The sequence below is a fragment of the Ictidomys tridecemlineatus genome, chromosome Y (assembly GCF_052094955.1).
Source record: "Ictidomys tridecemlineatus isolate mIctTri1 chromosome Y, mIctTri1.hap1, whole genome shotgun sequence".
Classification (NCBI taxonomy): Eukaryota; Metazoa; Chordata; class Mammalia; order Rodentia; family Sciuridae; genus Ictidomys; species Ictidomys tridecemlineatus.
In genome coordinates, this window is record NC_135494.1 from 14,879,586 (window position 1) to 14,894,249 (window position 14,664).

Sequence of the window (14,664 nt, forward strand, 5' to 3'; positions counted from 1 at the left end):
TAACAATTTCCTTGCTAGAGGTTAGAGACAAATGTTGACTTGGAAGACATACAAAGGAAGTTTGGAGAGGTCTATATCTTGATCTGAAAGATGAATATACAAAAAGTGCTTGTTTGTACAATTCATATTTCTTCAATTTATACAGTGTGCCTTTTCTGTGTTTGAAGACCAAACTATGCCCTTATGTTATATGAACATCTACTAAAGGTGGCATATTTACAGACATACTACTTTTAAAGAAGCATAAAATGTACCCAGAAAAATGCTAAAAGCCTTGAAAACTGGGAGAGGAAATAGTTCAGTAAAACTATATTTCAAATAATTAGAAGTATAAATATAAGATGTATGTATAAATTATATGTATAAATATAAGAGACTATAACAGGAGATATGCAATGTTTGAAATATCTGTTGAAGAAGACACAACAGTTGCTCTAAATAGTGGAAGACTGTTTAGCTGGAGCAGAAAGCTGGAGACCTGTCAGAATGAGGTGAGATACAACATGAAAAAAAATCATTAAAAAGTTCAAGACTTGATAGAATTATGAAAATTCTACAAGGTATGAGATTGACACATGGAGAGGATATTGAGAATGCTAAGGAGAAATGAGTCAAAAGGAACAAAAAGAATTAGCAATTTCATACATGTGACTTACAAATACTTTCTCCCATTCAGTGGGTTGCCTTTTCACTCTGTTGATAAGAGTTTTTGAGACTCTCTGATGCACGTATGTTTTTAACTAATTTTTACTCTTAATGATGCTGGTTTTAGTGTCAATCCAAGAAATAACTGCCAAATCCAATGTCATGAAACATTTCCCTGTATTTTCTTTTTCAGTTTTTGCTCTTACTCTTAGGTCAATTATTTTTTTGTATGATTTTGAGTTATTTGTTTATTCATGGATCAAGTTAAGTATTGAACTTAATTCATTTTTAGTATCTGATTTTCCCTACACACTTTACTGAAAAGATTGTCCTCTCTCCCATTCAACTGTGTCCCTGGCTGAGCATCATTAAACCTTAAATGTGAAGTTTTCTTTGTGAACTCTGGATCTTACAGCTGGGTGTCTGTGTTTATGCCAATACTGTGAAGATGGAATCTTTTAATTTTTAATTTGTTTGATTGATGTATAATTCACAAGTATATTTTTTGGTCATTTTCATAATTTTCAGTTGGATTAATGATTTTTGTTTTGCTTTCTTTTTTGTTGTCTATGTAGTTGTGTTAGTTCCTCATATATTTTGGATATTAACCCATTATTAGTTATATGGTTTACAAATATTTTCTACCATTCTATGGGCTGTCCTTTTATTTTGTCAATAGCTTCTTTTCTGTGATGAGGCATCCTAGGTTGCTGCAGTCCCATTTGGTTATATTTTGGAGAGAGAGAGAGAGAGACAGAGACAGAGAGAGAGAGAGACAGAGAGAGAGAGAGAGAGAATTTTTTAATATTTATTTTTTAGTTTTCGGCAGACGCATCTTTGTTTGTGTGTGGTGCTGAGGATTGAACCCAGGCCGAACGCATGCCAGGCGAGCACACTAACACTTGAGCCACATCCCCAGCCCCTCATTTGCTTATTTTTGATTTTGTTATTTTAGCTTTTGATGTGACATAAAAAACAATTATTACTAATACCAACATGATAGAGATTTCCCACATGCTTTCTCTAGGAGCATGCCTGCATATGTTATTTTATATGTATTGCTGATTCTTCATAATTATTTTGCTTGGAGGTGTTTTGATGAGCCAGCGTTCAAATATCTAGATCCTCTGAAGGTTGAAGGTAGGTGACACTTTGAAATGCATTTCAACACTGGGTTATTCTTAGCTCTTGAACACGAAACACAAGGGAAAGTGAAGTTCACTACTGTGAGGTCTGCTTCCTTAAGGCAGAGGGTCACCCTCCAGCAGTTGTGCTGCATTGATTGTTGTCATAAGACAAAAATTAGGCACTAAATAATTCATTCATTTCTTGTATCTTTCTTGCTCTTAATTTTTGTTTTTTTCGTACTATGGAAAAAAAGGAAGGAAACATTTGATTGACAAATAATATCAAATGGATGAATTTTATCTTAAGTTTTCTGAGTATCTTGAATTTCCCTTATTGAAAATTCATACAACTCTTTTGTAGATTCTTGGACTTCAGTATGAAAGGAGAAGAAATAAGTATGAAACTGTTCATGTTACAGTCTCAATGTCTTATCTAAAATAAAAAAGCAAAACCTTTTTCTTGTATCTTCTTGGCATATTCTATAAATTTTTATGAGGAAAACTTAAAAGAAGCTTTAAATACAGTTTAAAACATTGAAATTCACAGTCTTCAAAATCTTTTTGGGTTCTCTATTCCTCATCTCACAAGTGAACCATATTTATAGACACCTTCTTTGGAGGACAGAGGCCTATGTCCTCAAAAATGTAAACTGACATGGAATCTTAGGAGACCAGGAAGAGAACTTGTAAGACACTGAATAATTAGGTAGTAAATGGAATATTGCTTCACTGCAGTTTGGTGTGGGTGAGCTAGGCTTAGCAGAGAGATTAATATCTACAGAAGAAAATTCATATTCTTCCCATGATGTCTAATCTTAAAGGTAAATATTATTTTTTGTCAATTATCTGTTCGAGCCTTGTTAAAGAGTCTTAGTTTGGTACATTTTCCCAAAATATATTAAAAACAATCTTCATTTTTGTGAAATCATGTGTACAATTTCATTTGTTTGTTTGTTTTAGTGATTGAATATGACTTTGGGTTAAATTATCTAAGATTACTTTGTGGTTCTAACTCATCTTTCCATTTCCCAGGATTTGTTTTTTTCTTCCAGGATTGTGACTCCCCTTTTTATGTAGAAGCCATTTTCCATGACCTGTTGAATTCAATATTAAGTGTATCAATAACAAATGATAAAAGGTGAAGTTGCTTCCCTATTGAGGTGACTAGCCACATGGTAGAATGATCCCTGAGCAGGCACCGTTTTTAAATGAAGGCCTAGGAAAATGTCAGTGCTGGCACAGGGTGCCCCAAGACACTACTGCCTAGGATGCAATTGTTGTTCTTTTCTTACAGGGAATCTCCCTTGCATCTTGATTTAAGGCTGTTGCTCCCCAGACAGGCCAGAGGAGAGATGAGTGACCTCACACAGTGACAAGGAGCAGAATCCTGAAGGACCTGGTTCTGCAGGACCAGATAGAATGTAAGACTGTTACCAGAGTTTTTCTTAACACCACTTATTTAAAAAAAACTTTTTTTCTTTGATTTTTCATTCTGTACCAGTAAATTGAGAAGTTCTTTTACTAATAAACACCTGCGGGTTATCTGTTATTTGTTAAGGAAGTTATGATGGGAAATACATCAAATCGTAACAACTCACCACAAGGAATTTCATATCTATTACCTAAGGCATGGAATTATATCTTCTTTTCCTCTTACTTAAATGGGGCTTTCAGCTTTCGATGTGCAAGAGACAGACTCATGCTTTTATCCTTTTCATGACCTTCAAAAGAATGCTTTTGTGGATTTTAGGTCCCATGGAAAGCAGCTTCCAAAACCTACACCTAACATTCTCCAGCACTGTAGCTGGGATGCAGATGAAAGAATCTTCAACTGGCTCAAGACCACCTTTGCATCTGGAGGCTTCCCCCATCAGACTTGTGGGTATGAGAGCTGTGTCCTTTTCCACATTACCTGGGAACAAAACAAGCTGGACAGCATTCAGATCTCAGATTAATCCTAGACACCCTGCACTGTCTGGGACTTGCTGTCTTAGAGTGGCAGCTCCAAAATCATGTGACCATGTTCTAATCAGGTGCTGTCACATGGTTCTTCCATATTTCCAAAAACAAACTGACTTAATCTGTATCTATGTACCAGCAAGAGATGTTTTATGTCACCTTGTACACAGAGGAGGGCCTGTCCTGCTGTCTCCTCCCACTTCATCCAGCAGGTTGTCTCACCCCACTGCACCCACCATGGGATTTGCATACTGTCCCACAGGAAGGCTCTTTCTTACAAATCTGAGAAAACACTCAGCTCTAATCTGGCCTTGACTCACCAGGGCTGCTCAACTTAACCTTCTGCTGTGCCCTGCTCAGCTCCTGGGGCTGCTGATGCTCTGGGTCCCTGCTGAGGCTGAGGGATTTAGAAAAGGAGAATGGGGTAGAAGGGTCCCATTTCTTGTCATATTTATTCTTTCCTTGCAGTAGAGGCAAGTATTTTGTGTTCCAAGGTATGGTATTTCATACTTTTCCTGTTAGAATTAGGATCCACTTAACAATGACCAATGCCCTAATGGAGATCTTGGATAACACAGAACACATTGTGACTTATATATAAAATAGCAAATTATTTCTTACAGGTTTATGTTTTCTTGGTATGAATCAGAAAATTATTTGATATTTTTAGCATTAGCATCCACTCAACAATAACCAGTGTTCTAATGAAAATTATGAATAACAAATAGCACTTTGTGACTTATATATAAAATAGCAAATTATTTTTGTAGGTTTATTTTTTCCTGGCATGCATCAGAAAATATTGAAATAAGTAGCAGACTGAAAATAATGAATATTGATCACAGTATTGGTATGTAACCTTGCTTTTCTGTCATCATTTCAGGATCCAGTGGCAATGTTGTTATGACCCAGACTCCTGTCTCCAAGCCTGTCACCCCTGGACAGCCCCCTGCCATCTCCTACATAGTAATGGAAACACCTATTTTTGTTAGTTTCTTCAGAAGCCAGGCAAGTCTCCAAAGCTTCTCATCTACAAAGTTTCCAACCAATTCTCTAGGGTCCCAGACAGGTTCAGGGGCAGTGGGTCAGAGACAGATTTTGCACTGAGAATCAGCAGGGAGGAGGCTGAGGACGCTGGAGTGTATTACTGCAGGCAAGGTACACAAGCTCCTCCCACAGTGTGCATTCCCAATCAAAAATCTCAGCAAATATACTTTATGTCCCCAACAGGAAACAGGATCTGAGATTTCTATTACTGCGTTCTTTCTATCACACTGTGTTCTGACATGTGACTGATATGGCCCCGTATTATATCAGATGCAAATTTGGAACACTACTTTAAACAGATCTGTTGAAAGCTATATGTGCTGCTTGTCTAACAACAGTTTTTTTTTTTTTTTTTTTTTTTTTTAGTCTGCGTGAGAGGAAGATGCTGAGGAACTCAGGGAACAGGCTGACAGCTCATGATTCACATATTCAGGCTTCTTCCTCATTTGCCCACATTTGTTGAGAAATTACTCCACATGACAAGCAGGTCATTGGTGCAGATCAATGGAACAGGAGTCCAGTACCTGCTGGAAATGAATGGTGGGCTGTTATTTTTCACATATTTAGTAATATTCAGAAATTCCATTTTCTCACTGACCTAATTTCTCACATCAACTTTACCATCTACCCTTTTGATGAACATGTTTAGGAAATCATATGATATACCAACCCTTAGAGAAGGAAGAAGTGGATTATTTATAGCAATGTTTGCCTTTTGAGCACAATCAAGGCAGATATAGATCCTAATCCAACATATTTTATTTGCCCCAGTTACTGTTCACTGATTGAAAAGGTAGTTCACCCCATTCTTATTGTGAGTTTTGAAAATAAAGGGCAGAAACTGAATAATGAAGAACAAGTATACACCATGTAGCACAGGAAAAATAGAGGTTTTTATTTTTTACCTCAAATTTTAGGAATTTTATAAATATCTTCAACAGTTTTCAAGATGAGAATTTTAATCTTTTGCTAAAAGAAAATATAAAAGTGGATTATTTTCATGACATCATCATTACATGGAATTGAATTTGATTTTATTTTACTTGTAAATGGATACAGATGGTTTGCTTTCAACAGGTCTATTTGAAGAAGTGCTCCAAATTTACATCTGATGTAACAATGGGTCATTTCAGTCACATGTCAGAACACAGTGTGATACACAGAATGCAGCGATAGAAACCTAAGATCCTGCTTCCCATTGGGGACAGAAAGTAATTTGAAATGATTTTATATCAAGAGTTTGGATCATGGCAAGTCCATTTAAAATCATAATGGTTCATATCCATTAGGTTTAAAAATTGTGTAAGGGTATCTGTATGAATTTCTTGTGAAATGTTAGTCTTCTCTCCTTAACTTGTTCCACAAATCATTTGCATTTCCTACAGAATCCTGCCCAGTGACAGATGGAAGAAGATCAGCTTCAAGAATGTGAAAGAGAGCCGGGGATGTGGCTCAAAGGAAAAACGCTCACCTTGAATGTGGAAGGCACTGAGTTCGATCCTCAGCACCACATAAAGATAAAATAAAGATATCGTGTCTATCTACAAATAAAAGTATTTTTTAAAAATGTGAAAGAAGGAATCCACAGTCAAGACACTGGGTCCACAGACCCAAAATCCCACACGTTGTTGTGACATCTACCTGCCATGAGAATGCGAACAAACTTGACTTTTAAAATAAAGCCCAGAGGCCAGATCTCAGAAGCCCTGAGGAAGTATCTATGTCCTGCCCAGGAGGGACCCTAAATCTTGGGAGTTGTGCCCAGCTCAGGCCCAGGACTGCTGGGGCTCTGTACTCACTGGGCCAAGTCTCCCCATCAGCAATTTATGAGCATTTTTAATTTCACTTTGTGATCTGCAATGACCACAACCTGGCAATGATGACAGTTCCCTGAGGACTCATAGAGTGGGGTCAGAACTAAGGGTCAGCAGTGGGCCAGGATGTGCGAGAGGGCAGGGCCACAGCTCTGAGGACTGTGCAGCCCTGTGTGCAGTGAGGGTGACTTGCCTCGTGAATTCAGAGGAGGCGCCACTGAGTGATGTGCCTTCAGATGGGGTCCTGTGAGTCTTAACCCTACCGCCAATACAAAATACCAAGAAACCCAAGCACATAGACAAGAGTCTCCTCCTTGCTCAAGTGCTGTGGGTTCCCCTTTAGTGTCACTTACCCACAATGCAACAAGTGTAATCAAGGGGCTTTGCCCATGAGATTGTCTTCCTAAGAAAAACTCTGGGGCTAGATCTTCTTCAGTGAAACTGTATCTGTCTCTTTTCAAATCCAACACCAGGTGATGAAAACATGGGAATACTGGGAGCAGAGAGGACAGCCACCCACTCAGGGATGGCAAGCCCTCTCTCTCCTCCTGAGTTTCCTGCAGCTTTTGCAACATATCCCAGGACCTCTTGGGCTCCACACAGCACACATGGAGCCCACGGTTCTGGAGGTCACAGGCTCTCTCAGGCGGTGTTCCATCTGGAGGCTCCCGAGGAGAGAATCTTAGTCTGCCTTTCCTCCTCCAAGATGCTCCCAATCCCTGATCCTTGCCCCTTCCTCCATCACGGCATCATCCTCCTCATTGTCACTTCCCCTTCAGTGTTGGCTGTCACAAGGCCAATCTATAAAGAGACTAGAATAAAATGTGACTCGGGGTCCTCTGGCTTGAGGATTTAAAAGCTGGTGATTTGATTTCACTGCATCTACACTGGCCCTCATGTTGCACAGATATTTGATAAAGACTGCTCTGATCTTGGACAAACAGAAAGGAATCACTCCATAAATCCAATCTAGGAGACATTGGTAAAGGAAAATAAATATTTCTGGAATTTTCTTAATAATAGAGGAGGAGAGGTGAGATCTCGGACCAGGGATGCCCTGCAGGAATAGGATCTGTTTCTCTCCTGGGTTGTGTCCCAGGACAAAGAGGACTATGCAGTCACTCCATTACGAGCCACACTGCTGAGGATGGTGGCAGCTCAAGCCCACATGGAAACAGAGAAAATGCCCCTGGTGACTCCAGCTGAGCTGAGGGGCTGGGATGTGTGCCTCTCCTGCCATTGCCCTCTGGAACTGTCCTGGGAGTGGTCAGCCCAGGCCCTGTGTCTGCCTTGTGTGCAGCACAGCTGCCTCCTGAGCCTCAGAGAGCAGACTGAGCATAGGTGTCCCTAGGGAATCAGCACAAACACAGTGTGGCATCAAAGGACAATGCACCAGCAAGGACTGCCAATAAAGTCAGAAAAATGGGGAAAGACTTTCAAACTTGAACAGAGCTTGTTGGAATTGGCTCTGCCTGGGCTGCTTTCTAGCAAGGCTCCCTGTAGTTCAGGCCCTTGGAAAGGCAGCAGGAGTGTGCTCAGCCCATGGTACTGCAGCCAGACCCCTCAGCCTGTATTCAGCAGGGAGACCCCTGGTCCCCAGCTGCCAGGGTGTGGATGCTGAAGACACAGCTGGCTCCACTTCCCCTGCTGCTGAGCTGGGATGGACGTCTAAAGCAAAGGCACAGAGGTGACACAGGAGCTGTTTGAATCTGTGCCCAAGTTCACCTGGGTCCAATTTCTCCTCCATGGGCATCTGTGCTTGCTGCACAGGAGGCTGAGAATCTCCTGGAGAGGCCCACAGGAGGTGAAGCCTGGGTCAGGATGAGCTGCCCCTCACTGCTGCAGGGAAGAGCAGAAGGGGGCATCCATGGTGCATATCAGGGAAATGCACTGGGTAGCAGTGGCTGTCACTTAGTTACCAGGCCTGGCCTCAATAACCAGCCCTTTGTGATGGTGATCTCTGGGAAGCAATGCCACATGTCAGAAAGGGACAGAATAGGGGAGAGCCCAAGTCAAGGATGAGCTGCAGCCATTCAGCCCCTGAGCTCCAAAGAGATCTGCAGCTACAGGTGACAGGGACGGCGAGTGACACACTCACCAAGAGTCATGTTTGAGCATCTGCTGGACTTTTCACTGGCCCTCATAATGAATGACAGCTATTTCAAATAGCTTTTAATGCACTGAACATGTTTCTGAAAAATTATCTAATTTAAAGAGAAGAAACCACTTTAAAGTCACAGATATGCACAGACAACACAGAGTTCTTACCAATCAGGGTCATTTTGGAGTAAGTTAAAGCCCCACCAGCTCTCTGCCAAGACTGTACTGAGTGTTCTCTACAAAAAAATAAATTCTCCATCACCATTTAAAAACCACCATGAAATGCTTAATTTATAGAAACCTTTCCGTGCATTTCTCATTTTGAAAATAGTCTCTAAAATATCTTTTGTTACAAAATGACACCAGGGAGAAACAAGCTCTCTGCATACCCATTTGTGCTGTACTGGTCTCAGCTGAGATCACTGGGGATGCTCGGCCAGTGATGAGTGACTGAGAAAAGCCAGCCCTGCAGCTGTGCCCAGCCCTGCCCAGCCCTGCCCAGCCTGCCCAGCCCTGCTGATTTGCATGTGCCCACAGCACAGCCCACTGCCCTGAGGACTTCTTAAGAGGCTGCTCACACCCTGTGCAGGAGTCAGTCCCAGTCAGGACACAGCATGGCCATGAGGGCCCCTGCTCAGCTCCTGGGGCTCCTGCTGCTCTGCCTTCCAGGTAAGGAGGGACAACTCTGGGGGGTGTGCTCAGCCCAGTGGTCAGTGCTGCCTCGCTCTTCAGGGAAGTCCTCCTGAAACATGATTAATTAAGGATAATTATTTTTATGTTTCCAATGTCAGGGGCCAGATGTGACATCATGATGACCCAGTCTCCATCCTCCCTATCTGCATCTCCAGGAGACAGAGACACCATCACCTGCAGGGCCAGTCAGAATATTAACAGTTGGTTAGCTTGGCATCAACAGAAGCCAGGGCAAGCTCCTAAACCCCTGATATATAAGGCATCCAATCTGCAACCTGGGGTCCCCTTGAGGTTCAGTGGCAGTGGATCTGGGACAGATTACACTCTCACTATCAGCAGCCTGGAGCCTGAAGACACTGCCACTTATTACTGTGTACAAGGCTACAGTTCCCCTCCCACAGTGATACAGGCCATGACAAAAACCTCCCAGGGAGCAGAAGTGTGAGGCTGGGCTGCCCCAGCTGCTCCTCCTGCTGCCTCCACCTGCTGAGGGCACTGCTCAGGGGCACCAGGCTCTGGAGGTCTCTAGTAGACTGTGGTAGGAAGGGCCAGGGAGGGTCCTCTGCACCCCACCCTCTTTCCTTCTCAGCCCCAACAGGTGAGACATGACCATTTCCTCCAGGTTTAGTGAGTGACTGTCACTTTACGGGAGGATCCAGCTCTCTGTGTCAGTTTAGATTCCTTCCTCAGATTTGAAATACATGGAATTACAGTCTAAGTCACAACTTTCAAAAACCACAGCTCCTCTGAGGGAAGGTGGAGCCTGTGGATTCCGGCACTAGCCCAGGAGCTCCTCAGGGACACTCACCCAAACTACAGCACAGACAATAATGTGCACACAACTGTTGTGATTCCCACATGCAGCATAGAAAACAGAAAAGGTGCTGGCTGGGGTGTGGATCAGTGGTTAAGTGCCCCTGGGACCAATCTCTGGTGCCTACAGCAACAGCAATATCAGCTCACTATGCTGGTTTATCCTTGAACCCTCCTCTTCCCCAGGCATCCCATAGCAGGTGCCAGTGCCTCTTCTCTGTGGTACCTTGGCCTGGGCAGGACCCACAACAGTTCTACCTACTCATCCTCTGAGGGCTCCCAATCTTACCTTACCTTCTCTGGTGGCAACTTATCATCTGCTTTTGACATGTGTCCATCAAGTTTCCTGGGTCCTGATACACTCCCAGGTGAACTTCTATGAGCCATTTAGTAAGAATCAGGAGACCGTCACTGCAATAGTTTTGAAACTGGAGTTTCCTGGCTTCTGCAGGCAGGTGGGTTTAGCACAAGCTGCAGCCTCTGGAGCTCTGGAGTATTGTTGCTCTTAACAGGGGCCATGCTCACCAGCCTTGCACAGACCCCAGAAAACAATGCTCACATCTTGGGCTCAGATCACTCCTCTGTCCACATCAAGGTTATGACCATGTGCTCTGCTCAGACATCTGCTAACCTCAAGTAATAAGTCAGTTGTCCCCATTACCATGGCTGCACCGGGAAGGCAGTGCACCTTCTTTGTGCCATTTGAATACAGTCTAGCTTCTTTCCCTCTGGCATAAACATATGTGTAACATCAATGAGGTCACAGGGGTCAAGTTATGCTATAAGGAAAGGGAAGGCTCTTGGGACCCTGGGACACTGTGTGTGTGTTAAGTGGAGCCTCTGCATCTCCTCAAGTCCAATCTCAATGTACCACTTCCATCTTAATGTAAGCAGAGCTGGGCCCAGTTGGTGCTGCCCTGTGCTGAGTTCCACACTCCCCTGTGGTGAGCAGCTCAGTCACTCAGTGCCCAGGGCATGGTGCCAGGGCTCAGGGATGCCTTGGAGCTGCTTTTAGAACAGTCAGTAGTCATTCTTCCTCCCTCCCTTTTTCCTTCCTTCCTTCCTTCCTTCCTTCCTTCCTTCCTTCCTTCCTTCCTTCCTTTTTTTCTTTCCTTCTGTTTTATTTCTTGGGATTGGCCTGCTCTTCTCTATTGCTCTGCAGGTCTCTGCTGTAACTCTTATTGGGGACTTGTCAGAGACACACACACTGTCCTCATCTAGTACAAACACCCCTACCCCTAGCAATGTGCTGGGCCCCATGGCCACACAGCAGGGCTCCTGGGTCACAGCACAAGCCTGCTACAGAGTGTCCTGCTCTGGACCCCTCAGCACAGACAGGCTTCCCAGGTAGCTGAGGAGTGGTTGGTGCAGCTCACCCAGCATGCAGGGTGCCATCTCAGCTCTGCACAGAGCCCAGCCAGCACTGATCTTTCTTCTCAGTGATTAGAGGAGCAAGGAGCAATGCCTTGTCCTTCTTCTGAAGGAGAGGAAGCAGCAGCCATAAGATATCTGGGCCCCAACATCTTTTCAATGTGACAGGCCCGTCAGTTGCTGTAGGTCTGCAGCCCATCTCTGAAGAGCATGGTTTTCTCTGGACACCAGAGTTCTTGCCATTTCCTGCTCATCATGTCCAAGCAACATGAGGCCATCCATGCAGAGTCACATGGGGCAGTGCTGCCTGGTGTCCACATGACCACAGTTACTTCAGGCTAGAACAAGAGAGTTATTTGACCTAGAACAAGAGAGTTATCTTTGCCTGAGCTCAGGTCTGAGGCCTGAGCTTCAGTGGATTCCAGAACACTACAAGTTCAGCCAGAGATCTGTGGCAGGTAGTGTCAGCTCTGTGACTGGGCCCTGTAGCTGGTCTCTGTATCTGTCCTGACAGAGACACTTGGTTACACCATTCTCTGTTTCTGAGCTTTGAAGGCACAGCTGGTACTTGAAGCCTCTCCCACCCCAGCAGAGTTGAACCAGGTCACTTCATGACATTGTCATCTGGGCCATCTGTCACTTTTCAAATTGGAAAAACATTTTCACAGATACACTCCCCTTTCCTTTCAATAGATGTACATATAGTGTCCTTTACAAGTTTTCCCTGGTAGCTAAAGTTGCTCATTTAGTAAATCTCAGGAACGTGGATGACTTCATGTTGCTGGGACATGGTGACCAGGGCTCTGGGAAGTTTTGCCTACGATGGGACCCAGAGGGAGCCATGGCAGCCCCCAGTCAGCTCCTCTGCCTCCTGTTACTCTGGCTCCCAGGTGAGGGATCATGGGATCATGGGATGGTTCTACACATCTGTGAAAACTCTTTCATTGTGCTTGGGTCCTGTGTCCTGGCACCTCTTTGTAGCAAGCCCACTGATTCAAGCTCTGGTTGCTGCAGGGTCCTGGCTCTACTGTGGAGACTGGGGTATGACCTAGACTGCACAGGTGACCTTTCTGTTCTCTTTACATCTTAGGGACCACAGGAGAAACTGTGCTGACACAGACTACATGCTCATGGCTTCATTTCCAGGGGAAAGAGCCACCCTCACCTGCAGGGCCAGTCAGATTGTTGGCAGCTCCTTTTTCTGGTACCAGCAGAGGCCTGGGCAGGCTCCCAGATGCCTCATCTAGGGTGCATGTAGCAGGGCCAGTGGCATCCCAGTCCAGTTCAGTGGCAGTGGGTCAGGGACAGTCTTCACCCTCCCATCACAGCCAGGAGCCTGGGGAGGCTGCAGTGTGTTACTGTATGCAAGACCATGCAGGTTACCACAGTGGTTCCATCCCTGTCAGAAACCTCACAGTCCCTCTGCCACCCTCCCCCTGGGGTACAGCAGCTTCCCCCAGAGGCCGCCAGTTAGATCGTTTGCATTTTTCTCTTCCCACTGCTCCTGGAAAGGTTGTGTGAGTGGAAACCAAGGTTCATTCAGGTCTGAAAGATGCATGGTCTCCTGGGCCCTCTTTGCTTCCCTGGAAGAAATGTGAGTGATTAGAGAGGATGGGGACACTTGGTGTTATTTTCCTATTTACCAGATGAGGATGGAGTCTCTGGAAGAGCCATGAGATCCCAAGCACAGGCAGTTAAAGGTGAATCCCTCAGTGCAGTTTGATTCCCAGAAATTTATATCCTCCTCATTTTGACCTCAACAGTATGGGGTTAGATCTGTCCAAGCACAGACACTGTCAAATGGTTCCAGAAATTGCTCCCAGGTCCTGTTCACATTGAAGCCAGGGTAAGAGGGAGGATCTCCCACATTCTGACCCTGGGATGTGGATGCGACCACAGCTTTTTTGCTTTGTGTGCAGCACAAGGAGGCTCTTTCTGCCATTCCTGCTTCTCCACAGATGGAGGGCCCAGGGTTCCCAGGAGGTGGGGATTTGTGGAAGGCGGCTTTCCCAGGACCATCCCATGGAGCTGACATCTGAGTGACCTGTCCTACCTTTCAAAAGAAAAAAATCCTGTCACATTCCTGCCTCCTGGTGTCTGACCCTGAATGGGAAAGAGTGTGAATCCAGTTCTAGCTCAACACACCTGGACATGACTTTCTTTAATAGCCAACCACTGAGGAAGTTGTTTGGTAAAACCTCCAGAATCCACTCAAGGACACTTTGCTATGGTTTTTTCATCAGTGAAAATGCAAGACAATGCCAGCTGTCCTGGCCAAGGAACTTTAGAAGTCACAAGCTCAGTATCTCACATGCAGAACAAGATACCTGCCCCCAAAGGACCATGTTTCTATGAAGAGACACCATGACCTCCTCCACCTGAATGAAGGGCATAAGACTCCCCTCTGACCTCCCAGTCCATGGACAGACTCTGGGTGTTTTCACTTTGTGTTGATTGTATGGATGTCACCTACACATGCCCTGTGGGTGTCCTGGAGCTGCCACCCACTCTCCTGAGCAGGATGCTCACCAGGTTCTGCAGGTGCAGCACCACAGCACCAGCCCCCAGGGAGGGCAGACATCCTTCTAAATATCAGTGGAAGGCTCCACAAACCCTGAACTTCAGCACCCTGCATTCCTGTAGAAGCAGCATGACATGCTGACCCCAAGGACTGTCACCATCTTGATAAGCAGCCAAGACTCCAGGAACCATGTCCCTATCTGCAGCAGCCTCTGAGTGTGTGGGCAGCTGAGCATGGTGAAACTCCTCCCTAGACCTCTGACTCAGAGGTAGAGAACTGTGCAGCATGCACATGGCCTTAGTTTCAGTCATCAGCACCGAAGGGGAAAATTAAAGGAAAAGAAAGAAAGAAAGAAAGAGAAAAGTAAAAATAGAAAGAAAAGAAAAGAAAAAAAGATTGTGGACAGTTATTTAGAAGGTTTTTTGATAACTCTTAGAAGAGCAGGGGTGAAGAACTTTGTCCTGCTTTATTTCTGAAAAAATTTACAAGAGGACCTGAAGGAGGACATGATGTTTAGAAACACTGCAGCCCTCTTGAGGTCATGAGGTATTACTAAGACTTAAAAACACATGTG

General features: G+C 44.5%; 1 long non-coding RNA gene across 1 annotated transcript; it reads left to right on the forward strand.

Annotated features, from left to right (window-relative positions):
• Positions 1–4,983: 4,983 nt before the first annotated feature.
• Positions 4,984–6,481, forward strand: LOC144372036 (uncharacterized). The gene is made up of 2 exons (XR_013432075.1): positions 4,984–5,318; positions 6,164–6,481. It is a non-coding gene; the product is annotated as an uncharacterized LOC144372036 (long non-coding RNA).
• The last annotated feature ends 8,183 nt before the right edge of the window (positions 6,482–14,664 follow it).